We start from the raw sequence: 15,944 nt of genomic DNA on the forward strand, positions 1-15,944 counted from the left end.
TGGTGTGGAACATGATTTTATATGGTCCAGCATACAAAGATGTATATCAAAATGAATTGAAACAGAAAAGTAGCACAATCCATGTCATTTTCCACGAGTTTCTAGGTTTCTTCTCAAGAAGGAACTTTGGTAAAGAAACTTTGCTCTGGCCACTAAACCTATGGTAATACTGCCTACAATTTGCTTTCTGATTCAACTATGATGTACACAGGGTTTTGTGCTGCATGCAGTCTGATATGACTGGCGATTAGAAAGCTAAAAATATGACTGTATCAGTCTTTGAATTTGTGTAGGCTTAGTGATTGTGGCAGGCTGGCCCAAGTAAGGCAATAACAAAATACTTGTCACTAGAGGTTGCCAAAAGGCCTTTAACACCTGTAACTAGACTCAATGGATGTCATTTTGATTATTACAGTTAGGGTGATGGGTTTAAATTCACTCTCTCACTTAAATTTAATTAGAACATAAGAAAAGCTACAAATGAGAAGAGGCCTTTCAGTCTATCTAGCCTGTTTGGAAGTTAGAAGTTTTTTGATCTAAGTATCTCATCTACCCATCCAGTTTCGACAGTTTCTGTGTGGCAGGGTAGATTGCTCCATACTTCCACAACTGTTTGGGAAAAGAAGGGCCTTGTGTTCTCAGTTTTTAATATACTTTCAAAGGTCCATAGCTTCCATTTGTACTCTCTGGTTTGTAACATAACATCACTTTTATATAATGAATTTAACCACGGTACCATTAGGAATATTGCGTGGTCAAAAGTTTAATCAAAATGATACCTTTCGAAATATGATATTACTTCTTATGTTGAAGTAAAACACCCAGAGTTCACTCCTTTATTCCTGCCATAAAACATGGGTCTTTAATGTCTTTTCTTTCCCACAGTTATTGATATTTGGCAGGGAATTGATTCAAAACAGTCCAGAGAGACATCATCAGGTCCACAATAAAGACTTTTTTTAACAGGGGAATGAAGGCCCTCTTATGGAAAAAATAAATGTAATTTGCGAAATGCAGTTTATCTCGCAGTGGTGGAGACCTCAGTTCAATTCCTGACCTGTGATGCAGTCTGCATGGAGTTTGTATGTTCTCCCCATGTTCGTATGGATTTCCTCTAGGTGTTCCGGTTTCCTCCCACGATCCAAAAATATACCGGTCTTGTTTTCTGGCTCTTCACTGACCAGAGGGAGTGCTAAACAATCAAACATAGCAGAGGATGGTTTCAATCAATCAACCTCTGGGATATGGGCCCAGCACACTTTCACCACGCCCCTCTACCTGTAGCTTCATCGGCTTCTGGGAAAATAGGCCCTACAATGTGAGTGTGTGCATGTCTGTGTGTCTGCTCCTGCAATAGATTGGCGTCACATCCAGGGTGTACCCTGCCTTGTGACCGTTGTTTGCCAGGATAGGCTCCGGTTCCGATTTGACCCTGAATTGGAAAACTATTTAGAATACAGTATGTGTGGATGGACAATGCTCACTGACAGCACTACAAGTCATCTGCGTTTTCAACCGGTCATCCCAGTAAATTCAAGATGCCATGGAACTACTCTTAATCAGAGGAGAGAAGCACTCCCCCTGCCACACTATGACTAACAGTGACACCATCTCACCTATCTCATCCAAATCCTTAAGTGTAGCTTTGTTACTAATGTGCTGGCCTAGTGCTGTAATGGATTAAGGCTAATCTAAACCCAGCTGCAGCTATTGATGTGTCTTAAACTTCACTGCAAGTTCACTACAAGTTCACAAAAATCTGATGCCAGATGTTGTTCTTCCAGTATCTTTTACTGTTCTTTCACTTCCAGTATCTTCAGATCAACAACAAAGTTGTACTATTATTGTAATCCCACCATAGTTGTAATAATGGTAAAATACTGTATACACTAGAAATTTAAAGCAAGCTTGTAAGCCTTACCAGAGGCTTCTACTACACCTACTTTTTATGTTTCACAACAAATTGAGATAATGCCAATTTATTTTTAAGTATCATTCACTGTGGTGTGCTGCTACATGCTTTTACAGTAACGCAGGCGCAGGCAGCAACATAGGAAGGAATTGTGCTTCACTGTCTCGTCTGGTCGGGGGCTTTAACCAGTACGTCCTCTGTTATCTAACAATACATCTACCTACTGTACCAAATCTCCTACAATTGCAGATTTGGTTTATGCCATTCTAGTATAGGTGCAAGTTAAAGGCATACAGTAAATGAGGAAATGTACCTTAATTTGCTAAAAAAGACCACAGAGCTACGTGTTCTTTTAGTATCTACAATGCCAGTGAAGCAATAGCCCAAGAGTCACGTATCACACATACTGTATTAGAAACATGCAGATAAACATGTCTTCAGCTTTCTGAACTCAAACTTTCTTTTCATGGCGCGTGGCTTTGATACTCCCCACGACGTGTCAAAGACGTGCACATCACAATATTCTGACATATTTTTGTCTTATCGTTTTCTTTTTATTCCCGTCTTCCATTCGTTCAGTTTGAAACGGGGAGGAAGACCTGCACAGTATCAACTCTTGCATGCTTGGCTAACGTCGTCTCCCACGTCTTCAGTACGTCAAACTAGAGACTCCGACATAAAAAAAACGAGAAGTTTAGAAAAAAATAACCGGAGTTCTGTTCTTTTGATGAAGAGTACACAGAATTATAGACGACACTTTAACGCCTTTTAACCAATAGATGCAATACCAGTACATGCCTTAAGTATTATGTTTAGTTCAAATAGAAAGCTATCAAATGTCTTTGGCCATTTGGCCCATTTACTTATTGCTTGTAGTTTTTTGATCCGAGGATTTATATCAACTGTGTCATGAAAGAAGCCAAGGTAACAGGTTCAACAACATAACTGGATAGCTTATTTCATGATTACACAGCCCTTTGTGTCAAAACTATGTCCTTTTGTCAGTTTTCACAGAGGCTCCACTTGTGTACTCTGGTTCATTCTACTGTGTATACTGGAAGTTGCAGACCAACACTTTTGAGGATTTAAAAAACTCAGATCAGGTACTACTGCCGTCTTCTCTTTTCTTTCTCTTCTTACTTTTCTTTGGAAGGATTCCAGTACAGCATTATATTTCTCGTCACGTAGTAACCAAAACTGTACACAATATTCTGAATGAGATCTCAGTCATGTTTTGCACAATTGAAACATAACACCACTTGCTTTAAATCCTGTTTCAGCTATATATCCTAACGTTGTTCACAGTTTTTATTGCTTGCTCCCACTGTGTTAATAGAAGGTGCAAGCGATGTATCAACAAAAACCTTTTTCAAACTTACTGTTTTCCATTTTATACCTATAGTTATCATTTTACAACATTTTTAGTTGATAATATGCATGCTTGTAGTGCAAAACTGTGAGAATTAGGACTGTAATGTCCCATCTTGGCTATATGTTTGCACTGTGATGCATGGATGTTTTCATTAATTACGCAGCTAGACCCGTATCATGACTGATTAGCCTCTGTACTTGACAGGATGAGTCCTAGTGAACACTAGTGCAAAATTTGAAGGGGTATTTACTGCTTTTATGATATTAGAGTTGTGGATGCCAAAACACTATAGGCATCGCAAACATGGAGTTATTACCATCCAGAAAATTAAAATGGGACAAGAGTTCTCTCTTCATCTGTAACCTTTATGCTATGTTTTTGAATGATGTGCTTTGGTCTCCAGTTAAAAATCTGGCATTATTTTTTTCTGAAATCTATTTGATTGTTTTAGATAATAGTGCAATAATGCAAGAAGAGAGATCATCACTGTCAATAGTTCGAGCAGTACATTATTTGTGATGCTGAGCACACCGTATGAACAGTGCTGCCTAAAATATTTCCAAAACAATTCCGTCCCTTTGCACTGCTTTTTCTTACGGATTAGAATTAGTTACTGCTGACTTTTTAGGACCATGCATTCTCTGAGCAGTGTGAGTTGTTTGTAACAAAATTTTGAAGGAATCACAAGACCAATGTTGGGCCTTATTAGGTAAAAAAACAACAGTACAATGTGGTTTTCCAGTTCATTTAACAGTCCCTGCACATTAAACACGAGCAGTGACCTGTTGCATGAGTTGTGCAATTCCTTCAAGTCATACATATTTCCCCACTCCCCATTAACTCTATTGAATCATATCATTTTTAAGCGGGCAGAAACTTTATATTCTCTAATTTCATTCTCTACACAAGTACTGTATTTATAATAAACCTTTTTTGGGACATGTTATTGAAACATTATAAGGAAATTATTCTTTACATGTTTTAACTGTTATGTACAGACACAGTTTTTATATAATATCCTTATTTAACAGGAAAGAGTAATAAAGCTTAAAAAAACACATTATGATAAAAATATCAGCAAAATAACAATAATGCTGTATAACAAGGCCTTGAGTGGTTTGCTTATCCAGTGCAATGCAGGGATATTGAAAGCGAGTCTTGAACTCAGGCTGTGCAGTGTTCTGACTATGGCCAGGAGTCTCTCTGTTCGTGGGATGGAATTGGAAAATAAAGAGTACAGGTGTTATTGTTTTTTCATATTGGCAGCTTCAGTGAAATACTGAAATTAACACCCCCTATTTCTGTGCCATAACTCAAATTTCCCACAGAGGATAATATAAATTCAAATGAATTGAATTTCCAATGCTATAACACAACGATACTTTAAAATAGTAAGATGTTTCCTGGTGTATGAAGATATTTTAATGTCAATAACCACTCCTTTGTTTATTACTAAATATTTTGCTCTCCTACATACACCACATGACTATAGAGAAAGTTTCAAACTAGAGTCACACTTGTCCATGATCTTCCTTATAAAGATTTCTCAATATTAAGCTGCAACCACCCACTCACTATAGGGTATAATGAAAATAAGGTTTTTGCTTAGAGAAATAAACTAAATAATACCTGCAATCAATTACTTTTATAGCTTCTATCAATCATTTTCATCAAGCAGAGTAATTTCTCCAGTGCAAAGTAGTTGTTACAAATCATTTACAAAACTCTTGAGTAAACTTGTGTTTGCCTGGTATATCTTTAACTAGTTCAGAACAGGACAAGGTTATAAACCTTGAAATTTATCAAAGACGGCTACAGCTAATCAAATTGATTAAGCTTATTAACACGGCTACAAAAAAGTGAAGTATGAAATATAGCGAACAACAATGTTCACATGTTTTTATGTTTGATTATTTATTAAAAAGACCATTGTATCCACAAGCTACTGTTTGGAAACCTTTATTTGGTCTTATGTGTGAAGAGTTTTTTTCTTTTAACCCTTTCTCTTCTCTTGTTTATTGCAAATGAATAAGATTTTCAAATTTCCAAGGTCATAACACTGCACTTGGGAAGGTGCCACAATGTAATCAAAAGGCACTGCCTGGTTTAAGAAAAGAGTCCTACAATTTTATGAACAGTAATGCTTAAAAATATACACATTGTTAAACAGAACAGCCCTATCAGAACTATCCCATAAGACAATGGGAACTGATGTACATACTGTACAGCATTGACGGTTCCTGCACATTTATTTACATCTTAACCTGCTTTGTTTGAAAGTCTGCCTTCAGGACAGCTGGACAAAAAAACCTCCATCTGAACCCAGTGATCACAAGAAAGATTATTGAAAACACGATAAACAATGAAGGAGCTGGGAGCTGTGACGTACATTTACAGTACAACATACAGTAGTCCTTTACAGTTGTCTTGGCTAGCAGGTTGAATTGATTTCACTGATATATACAGACTCGAAATGATTGGAAATCTATCTCATACAGAGGCTGGAAGTTTACACCCAGACTGCCAACATGTTTATTGACATAAATGCATAACTATTATGTAAATATTTTATGCATACAAACTTCTACACAGATTCCAAAAAACGTGGAAACTGAATACTATAGCATTGTGTGTTAAGGCAGTTTTATTGGGTCAGATGGTTACAAAAACAAATATTTTGGTAGAATGGCACAGTACCAACAGTATTGAATACAATTATTTGATAGATTGAATATTTCTTTCATATTTCTGACCACGCACTAATAGTTTTGGCAAATGTGCTATATTACAAGAATTGCAAGAAGTCTGTACTATTTTAAGAGCTTGTACCTCATTCTTTTGGAAAGTTAAATACATTTCTTGAATAAGTGGACAAGAAGGAAGCAGGGCACAAAGAATTAACAAAGAAACAGACTCACTTTTGATTAACAATCCATTCAAACATTGTAAACAACCAGAGGTGCAGACTTATAAAGTGTTTGTGCCATTCAAAAATCAAGATTATTTCAACAAAGGTTTAAAAGTGAGTGATATATGAAACCACTTGGTTGAGACGACTCTGCCCCGTTAAAATATAATGCTTTTATGGCTGAATTTATCTTCATTCTCCAAGTGTGATTCTCTCATTTAAAGAAGTAAAAAAATGTAAAAAGATTGTCAGCATTGCTTGATATCTTCTATTTAATTACACAAATACTATCTTTCAATTAATTTGACTTCATGATTTCTATAAATTGAATAAATTATTCCTGGATTAATAGTACTTCAGTATGTCACTTCATGAACTGCAAAGAAGGTAAAGTTACCTTTTCATTGCTGTCATATGTAAGGCTCCACAATGGCTGTTTGATTTTCCACTTTTTTTCTTTTCTGTGTTGATCTTCGCACCTATAAAAGTATTGTTCAGGAGTGCAATATTCCAGAATGGCTTTACAATTGCTAACTCTGTGATAAGATACATACAATCTTCCTTGCCCTCCGTGACAGGTAAGGGGATATTGGGTATTTACTGCTAGAAGTCTTTAAACTATTTCTTCAGAGAACAATTTGCAATGAAGGGTTTTAAAGCTGGAGTCTCTGAGCATGTTACATGTATATTGTATACTTTATGATAATGATGTTTTCAAAACAGAAAATTGCTTTCTACTATACTATTTGCTTCCTATAAAAATATATACACAAAACACCTGAATGTTGTTTTATAAACAGGTTTCACACAAAAGCATTTTTTCCACAAACAAATACGCACCATGTAGACAGAGAACTTGAGCCAAACAGTTATGTTTCATTTATTTTAATGTTGTGAGAAACAAAAAAACTGTTCTGGGAATTCATCTGCATGGAATTATTTGCTTTCAGTTAAAAACCAAAAACTCAAATCATTATTACTCTTGTGTAGTATTTGTTCCAGTCATAAATTGTAAATCTTCTTTCTGTGTTCTTTCTTGCCAGATGATATCATAAGAACCATTGAAAGCCACGTTCTTTTTGCAGATAATAAGAATGGCCTCTATTTGAAGCTGATAAGTTAGCTATATTGCGGCAGTTTTTCAGTATTCTCATTCATCAATCACTTAAAGATTTGCTAGCCTTCTGTACATCCTTAGAAGACAGACTTCCTAATTGAAGAGTCTCTAAAAATGTCACTGGATTTCATTTCTTTGTCCATGTTCATTACTGAACATTATCTCTTTTTGAAGTGTCTGAAACGGTCAAAAAGAAGGCAACCAGTGATTGACTGCTGGCAGTGGGGAGTCTGAGATGTAATGCCACAGTTACCCCAGTTACCGGAGATCAAACATCTTTCTCCAGTATCATTATTTCTGTTCCTGAAGAACTTGATTGAAAATTATTCACCACCTCTACATTTCTTTCTACAAAAAAGAAATACACTTTTGTAGTTGGGTCTGCAAAGGCAATAGAAAGTATTGTAGCTCTTCAGAAAACACCAACATATACTGTATATTGCTTATGTTTTATATTACTTCTGTTAGATATCCCATGTTGGTGCTTAACAATACAAATCTGCTTTGTCTGTTTCTTTTTAAAAATATTTTCTCCTTTAACCACAGGCGTACCATAAATGGGCTCTAGGATAAATGTTCCATCCATCACTTTTCTCCATCCAATACAAGGTAGCTGGAGTCTATCCCAGCAAGCAATGTGCACAAGGCAGGATACACCATGGAAGGGACACCAGTCCATTGCAGGGAACTCACTTTGTAACCTGGTTTGGTTTTAGCCATGACATTTCAGCAGCCCGCCTTTGTATGCAGCAGATTATGTTGGAGGTAATTGCAAAACAGCTGCTACCTATATCACTCTTTCTGTTTGTCTTGTGACATATCAAAACATCAGGCACAGCACATATATTTATGCACCGTGTATGGAACAGAGTATTCACATCCTTTGCAATATACACTATAGCGGCAATTTTGTAGGACTCATCAAAATAATGTTTCTGTTAATGAATGAAATTTCATGTTTAGATTTAAAACAGGTTTCAAACTGTTTGAATTCATCTGGCTTTACGATTAATCTCCGACTCTACAGCCATAGTGGTGGTTGGACTCTGAATCATCTCCAGGGTGTGGAATAATGTAATTCCACTTACATTAATCCATTACTGAAAGCATCAATTTAGAGTGGCCATTCAGTCTTAAACTATATGCCCAAGTGTGTTCATAGGAATTGGAGCATCAGGTGTATACATTCAAACAAAAAACAGGTAGAACATGCACGCTTCCCAGAGCCAGGACCTCCAGCCCAGAATGAAACCAAACCCTAAGGGTTGTGACACAGTCATTCTAGACGCCCCACCACCATCTTGCTTCAAATTCTACCTTTACTACCAAAATTAGATTAAAGATGCAGTAGAATAATACGTATTTACATGTCATGATTGTTTTCATTTTCATCGACATTGAACAACATAATGTTAAGCGTGAAGCTACTGTTTACCTGGCAAGAAACTTCAATACTTATATATTCCCAGCACGTATTCGGTTTTAGTGCTGCCTCTATCTAATTTTAAATATATTGCACACAATCACTTATGACGTGCACAGATTACAATCACGGTTTTTGGATTTCATCAAAACAATGGGAAAAAAAAGAGAATTCTCACTCTTAGAATTCCTGAGTGGCCAAAATAAACCACAGGAAATGGTGTCTGACTTACACAGCTTGTTATTTTTAATTCTACAGGATGTTCGTCAGCAAAACGAACACGAACTTCTTATTGTTTTCTTGTTAGGTTTGCCACTGTTGCAGCAAGAATAATTTCAGTTAGGGTATATGAAAATCAGACTTATATATATTGTATTTTTTTCAAAGTTTATTATAAAAACACTTTATGTTTTTGCCGTGAATACTAGATAGGGAGAAAACAAATTAAGATCTTTTTAATCCCTTTGTAAGGCTGTTCAGATATTCAGATATGTAAAATATATAGAATGAGGAAGTCTTGTGCTATTAATGTAGCTTTACTTGTAAACCCATACATAAAATGCCTTATATGAGCATGTAACATTGCCTGAGTTAACCAGAACAAAATATTTGTATCCTTTGTCTCCTTACGTGATATTCAAAATGATCTTTGTATGAGGTACAGTATGCATAGAACCACATCATTGATTCATGAACAAACCCCACCTAAGAAACAATATGTATGCGTAATTCAGTTTTAATTTCTGTCTTTTGAAATCAAAAGCAGTTTTCAGATGACTCAGCTGACATCTGCAATGTATTTGTTAGAGGAATTAAAGTGAACAGAAATACAGAACAGAGGTTTATCGGTTTAAACTGGAAGCTTTATTTCATGTCCTGAAAGACATCAAAGGATTACAGTTACATTTTTAGTGGTTAGTTATTTAAAAAAGAAATAGGAAAAATAACTTCAACTGGCTTTAAGAGCCAGTTCAGTACTGAGGCTTCTTAATAATCTTTCATTTCCCTCTCTGTTTGTGAGCAGTTCAAAAGTGGAGTGTTTATCTTAATGTAATCAGCAGCTCAATACATTGCCATCTGTTATCTCTCCTTTAAAATCCCCCAAAAAGCAATGGAAGATTTATTGTCTTGAAGAACAATTTGGTACATCTCCAGAGAGTCTGGTTTCACTGGCCTATCCAGCACTCTGGAGGTGTACAACTTTTAACCATGAAAAGCAATATGAGGTTAATAGATTTTTACAAAGAGCTATTTAATGAAATCAAGAATAAAAACATTACAAAATATATGCTGTATTAAATAATGAATTATCGTGTATGTGATCCCTTACAAAACTGTGTTATTGTACTTATCTTAATCAGTGAGCAATACATATCACTTGGTCAAAGGAAATTAAATTAAGCTAACACTGATTCAAAGTAAATGAGTGTATTCTCTGTAAAATGCACTTAACAACATGGTTGCATTGATATGCTGGGAAGCGCTATTCTTTTCAGTTATGTTTTCATTTATTTTAACACAACCATGCCAGCAATTACACTGACCAATTACTGGAGCACAAACACTTTATGCACTTTGCCCATTTATTTATCTACAAAGCAACTGGTTTACATAGCAACTGTAATTTGATGTCTCTTTAATGCAATTAAGATTATAAAGACATGGTGCATTCTGAATAGGCACATTAAATTTTGTGATGCCTAACGAAGTTAAAGCTTTTTTTTACCCTTCCATGCCGTTTATGAATGTTTTTTATATTTTAAAGGATTAAATCGATCCCTAAAACTTCACAGCAATCCTAAAATTCACAGTCAGAGAAAACTGAATTCGGTTTGTTTGGTTTTAACACAGAATTATTTCATGATCACACAACTTTGATTTTCAGTCTGCCTTTTTAGTCAGGCCAGGGAAAGTTCAGTGTAGTTGTTACTGGTCTAGATACTGTTTGACCCAGATTCGTAGTAATGACTAATACTCGAGGCATTCTGTTGGAAAATCAGGGTATGGTCTTTTAACCTAGCAAATATTTATTTTTAAATTAAGGTGTCTGGGTGATTTATGTCAGAACTGATTCCTCTTTCAAAATTTCCTTAATATTTTTCTAGCTTGACTGAAGAGAATATTTCTTCTTTAAAAGGTACCTAAAGCAAGCCAACCATTAAATTAACTTAACTTTACAAAGCTAATCACAGTGGATTTGTAATTCTCTGTCAATAAAATGTAATTGAGACACCATGTTGAAAAAAATGAAAAAATGCATACCACACTACACATTTTCATAGTTGCTACTAAAACATAGCCCTAAATTAAATGGATTATTGAAAAAGATGAAACTGATTTAGATGGTACACCATATATATATCAGTAAACACTCAAGGATGAAGTTGTTCAGGTGGGGAGCTGCGCCAACATGCGTAGTCTGCAAAGGAACAAGTAATAGGTTTATTCCATGCTGGAAAGAGAAGAGAGAAAACACAACGTTTCGGCTGTGAAGCCTTCAGGTGTCTCACATGGAGCATGGAATAAACCTATTACTTGTTCCTTTGCAGACTACGCATGCTGACACAGCTACCCACCTGAACTACTTCAACCTACTTCTGCTGCGACCCACTACGCCTTCCTCTAAATCTTTTTCTAGATCTCTTCGTTGTTCCTTCTCTTCCTCCCTGGGTCACTTGTCCCCCTCTCTTACTAAACCAGCATACCGTCTCTTCACAGCGAACTGTCCCAAGACCAGGCTTTCCCACCACCTCCTAGTCCTTTACAGATGATGTCGTTATAATATCATTCCTAAAGGATTTCACCTCGAATTGAACACTTTTTCTTTTGACTCCGGTAATACTCGGAGACTTCTACAACAGTGTTCGTGGAAACTAATGCTTTCTACCATTTTCTCCCTCAAACAACAGAACACTCAAGGATACTGTAAATCCCTCTTTCGATTGTTTCAGGCCATTTCTCTGTCAGTGCCTATCAAGATCACAAAGTATATGTGGAATAAATTGCAGCACATGGCTACTGTACAGTGTCACATTCATTCCTCTAAACAACATTAAGGAAAATAAATAAGGCCTATGAAAAACATTACAAAATTAAATTCTGCACTAATCTATATTTCATACAGCATGATATTAGAGATGTTTGTCTCAGACTCTTACACATGTCCTTAGACAGAAAAGACATAGCAAAGGTTCTTCATGCAAAGAGCCCCTGTCTTCCCTTCAGCTCATAGCTACAAATCCAGACCAAGGAAGAAGCTCAAACCAATTAAAGCTGTTATAACTGGGATTTGTTTTAAAACAGAAAACAGTGTTTTCAAAACAAATGCATTTCTGGTGAACCGATCAGATGTGCCCGGATGCTACAGGGTTGATACTATACCCTCAGGGTTTGACATGTGAGCACCAAGGTACTTCAGAATTTGTCTTTTAACTGGCTCATAATTTAATATCGTTCTCTGAGTTATATGGTAGACAGAAGCTTACAGAAGACCATTCATAAAACACACCAAGCACTGCTTTGGGAATCGGTAATTTAATGAGAGCAGGGAGAAAAGAAAGAAAGCACTTAACTGTATTTACATAGTTGTAATTTCTAAGAAACAAAGCAAGCCATGGTATGAAATATTGAGATGTCTCAGAAACAATTACATATTAATTATTAATATTAATAATCCAATAGTCCCATTAATACAGACCTATGCTAAATCTTGCACAGTGAAGACTATGAGGTGACCTAATTCAATTATTATCTTTAATTGCCTCAATCAGGTTAAACCAATTGGAATCTATCAGAAACAACAGGTAAAAAAGAACCAGAGGACTCAAATAGAAAGAAGGATTGAATTTAAAAGCAGGAAGAGGAGACACTTTCTTTTCACTTATTTGTGTGCAGTTTATACAATAAAATTACTCTCGAACCCCAGCTGGAGGGCTGCGGGTTTGAATCTGTGTTAAGTTTTTAATAAATAATAACAAACTTTATTTTATATAGTGCCTTTAAAGGTGTCTTCGCAAAGCGCTTTACAGCACAAAAACAACAACAACAACAACAACAACAAATACACAAGATCTTGCTACAATATGCCCAATGAAAATACAGCTTGACAGGGGACCACTTGGTCTCTGCATTTATCAGGTCACTGCTGGTGATGTTGGAGCCTGTTTATTAAGGTCAATTTAACTCAGCTGAGCAAATTGAAAGATTTTGGATGGGAAAATTAGATAAAAACATGTTTCCTGACCTTTGAGAAGCATAAGCAATTGTCTTCTGTCCAACAAATGCTCACACACACCCAACCATTTAACTCCAGATGTCATGAGTCAAATTTTATACCAAGGGTATTTGTGTATATCCACAAAATGCAGAATCCACGCATATGTGTATTGCTTTTGTGTTATTATTTGAAATGCCCCTCTCCAACACACACACCACTGAACCTTCTGTTCAGAAATTCAGGTGTTCTCATGAAGAAAATTAAAAAGGTATAATTTGAGTGGGCTAGGTGAGGAGGGAAGCTGGCGATGACTGGATACCCTAACAGCTGAACTTTCAAAAACATCAGACTAGCTATTCATATTATCGACGTCCCGTTTCGCTCTTTTCAGGCACTCGTGATGCGTCGACAAGCAAGGTACATTCCAGAAACTTGACTCGGTTTCCTGTCTGAATTCCCAAACAACGTGGTTGAACTACCTTCCCTGAGCGCTAACCGCTTTCCGTACAGTGTGATCTCTGGCTACAAAGCGCTCGCTTCATAAAAGTGGGCTTGGTGCAATACCGTACAAGAAAAAAAAAATAGCAGTGTAGCCCAATCGCCGAAGAAAAGAAACATGGGGTGGGCAGGGCTGTATTCACACAAATCTTTATAAAATTCACTGCTACATCCGTCTACTACAGCTTCACATTGTAAACAAGTAAGCTGTTGTCATACGGAGCGTGGGTGCAGCTGCTGAGCGATTGAGTTTGCTGTAATTTAGGATATTTTCGGTGTGCGTTTGTTTGGACTTTTGAAAAGGTAAGATTGTGCACCTGAAAATGAACAGTGCCTTTGCATGGAGTTACTTTGTTCAGATCATTTTTGTAATGCCTCTTGCACTCTTAAGCCAGCTGTTACAGGAATCGAGTGTGTTTAGACGAAGTAAAGTTTCTTTAAGGGTCTATGCGTTAGTAATTTTTAGGTTGAGGGGGGGAACTTAGTTTCCATTTTGTAAGATCACTGACTCGTCGGTTGCAAGCGATAATTTTACTGATGTAAAATCGGTCTGAAACTCAAATGTGCAAGAAAAAGTATGGAATATACGCTTGTCATGCAAAAACTTGTCATCTATTGCAAAACACGTAGTGCGATCTGACTCTTCAAGTACACACAGTAAAATTGAACGGCACTGAACGAAGTTTATTCCTGTAACGGCACACAAAACACTTGAGCATAGGGAACGTTAAAGGATACTGGGCTGTTTTAAAAAATTACATTGTGAAACAACCTGGGTCTACACTATACCGTTGTTATAGTTTTGCAGAGGTGCTGCAGTTGACAGTCAAGCTCACAGTACCCCCTGCACTTTAAACTGTACTTTGCTGTAAATTAAATAACGTTATTTGCAGTGCAACTCTACTGCATTTGGTGTGAAGAGTGGAAATATAATGAGGAACCTAATGACATTAAAATGTGCTTCAGCAATTTGTTCGCTTGGTTCCTTAATATGTATAAAAAGCTGTGACTGTAAGGACTTTCTGACCAGGATTTATTCATCACGAACCGAAGTCCGCCTCACCATCCACTCCCAAGATACTCTCAGGCGTGTGAAACCAACATGGGAGGAAGTAAAAAGGGGGGAGGTATTCACAGTTGATTGCATATTGAATAAGAATGATGCAAGGCATCTTTCTTGTATATAATACACTTTATAAATACAGTGAGTGTGTAGTTTACGGAGAAAACGTGGTGATGTGTATATACTGATCGGTGAGACAGTGGGTACCGCTCCCCTCCCCTTAGGAAGTGGTCCTTTCTCCTGGGGACAGCTGTCCGCAGTTGACCTTAGTATCGGAACCCGTTTTTTTTTAAACTGGAGACCGTGTACTGCTGCTCCGAGGACACAGGTCATTCACCGGAGGTGCTGGTGTGGTACTAGGCGAGGGAAACCGAGTGCTCTTTGGTTCATTGCCGGACGGTACATTCACATGCGCAACGTGTTTTTTCCCCCCTGTAACCTATAACCCGATTTACTGTATGGATTACTTTGAACTCTCCACGTTCCAGTTAAATTCTAGTTCATACTCTTCAGTTTTTACGTTTTAAAAGTAAACCACCCCCTCCACACAAGAGAAGTTACGTGTGAAGATTACACGAGCACAATAAACTGCTGCATAAACTAAAGAAATATAAATTTGATTTTTTTAAATCTAGTAATTATAGTTTCTATAAGTATACATTCGCTGTATGAAATAATGCTGTCATGACTTAATATATTTATAGTACCTTGATAGGAAAGGTAGTATGAATGGTAAGTGGATTTTGGTGGAATGCACCAGGATGAAGATCAAATAGCGTGAAAGTAGTGTGAGCAGCAAATTGTGCAGGCTAGTTAATCATTCAGTTGATATTCTTTCCTCATGTTTTATTTCTGTAACACATACTGTGCAATCTTTGGGGTGAGGTTTTCCAGTGCAGCCCTGGAGGTCGGTATACCCACATTGGTGTTATAAACCGCTTTTATAAATATTGCATGCATTTTCCTGGAGATTCAACAGGTTCTGCGATTGGTTATTAATACCTTTATATGGACAGTTTTGTTTTTAGTAAGGAGGCACTCATAAAAGCTTATCAACAGCATCTGCAGTTAAGTGAAGGCCACTGAACTTGTGACCTTGGAAAGAGTATATTGCATCTTTAATATGTGCGGTATGTCCTTCAGTAACCTTTCTAAGGAAGTTAGGCCATTATTTAATGCTTTTATACCTGAATGTCTTATTGTGCTTTCACATATGCAGTGTAGTATATTTGTTGTGCTTGATTAACTTTTTTAGGAAGTTAGTTGCTCTCGGTCTGTTCTAGCAGTACCCACCTCAGTAGTCAAGATCAGGATTTCAAAGGATTCACATTGCTGGCTTGGTAGCACAGTGGTTAAGTAGGTTAAGTGGCTTTTGGGAAAATTGTCTCTGGTATGTGTGTGTGCGAGTTTGTGTGTGCCCTGTGACGGACTGGTG

At 36.8% G+C, this 15,944-nt stretch overlaps 1 protein-coding gene across 1 annotated transcript in view; it reads left to right on the forward strand.

Annotated features, from left to right (window-relative positions):
- Positions 1 to 13,534: 13,534 nt before the first annotated feature.
- LOC148822658 (protein NDRG1-like) overlaps positions 13,535 to 15,944 on the forward strand; it is a 29,794-nt gene continuing 27,384 nt past the window's right edge. Inside the window, exon 1 of the mRNA XM_088928631.1 lies at positions 13,535 to 13,749. The gene's annotated coding sequence lies outside the window, so the exon portion shown is untranslated. The remainder of the gene's footprint in view (positions 13,750 to 15,944) is intronic.

This window comes from Atractosteus spatula, chromosome 12 (assembly GCF_055471065.1).
Source record: "Atractosteus spatula isolate fAtrSpa1 chromosome 12, fAtrSpa1.hap1, whole genome shotgun sequence".
NCBI lineage: Eukaryota > Metazoa > Chordata > Actinopteri > Semionotiformes > Lepisosteidae > Atractosteus > Atractosteus spatula.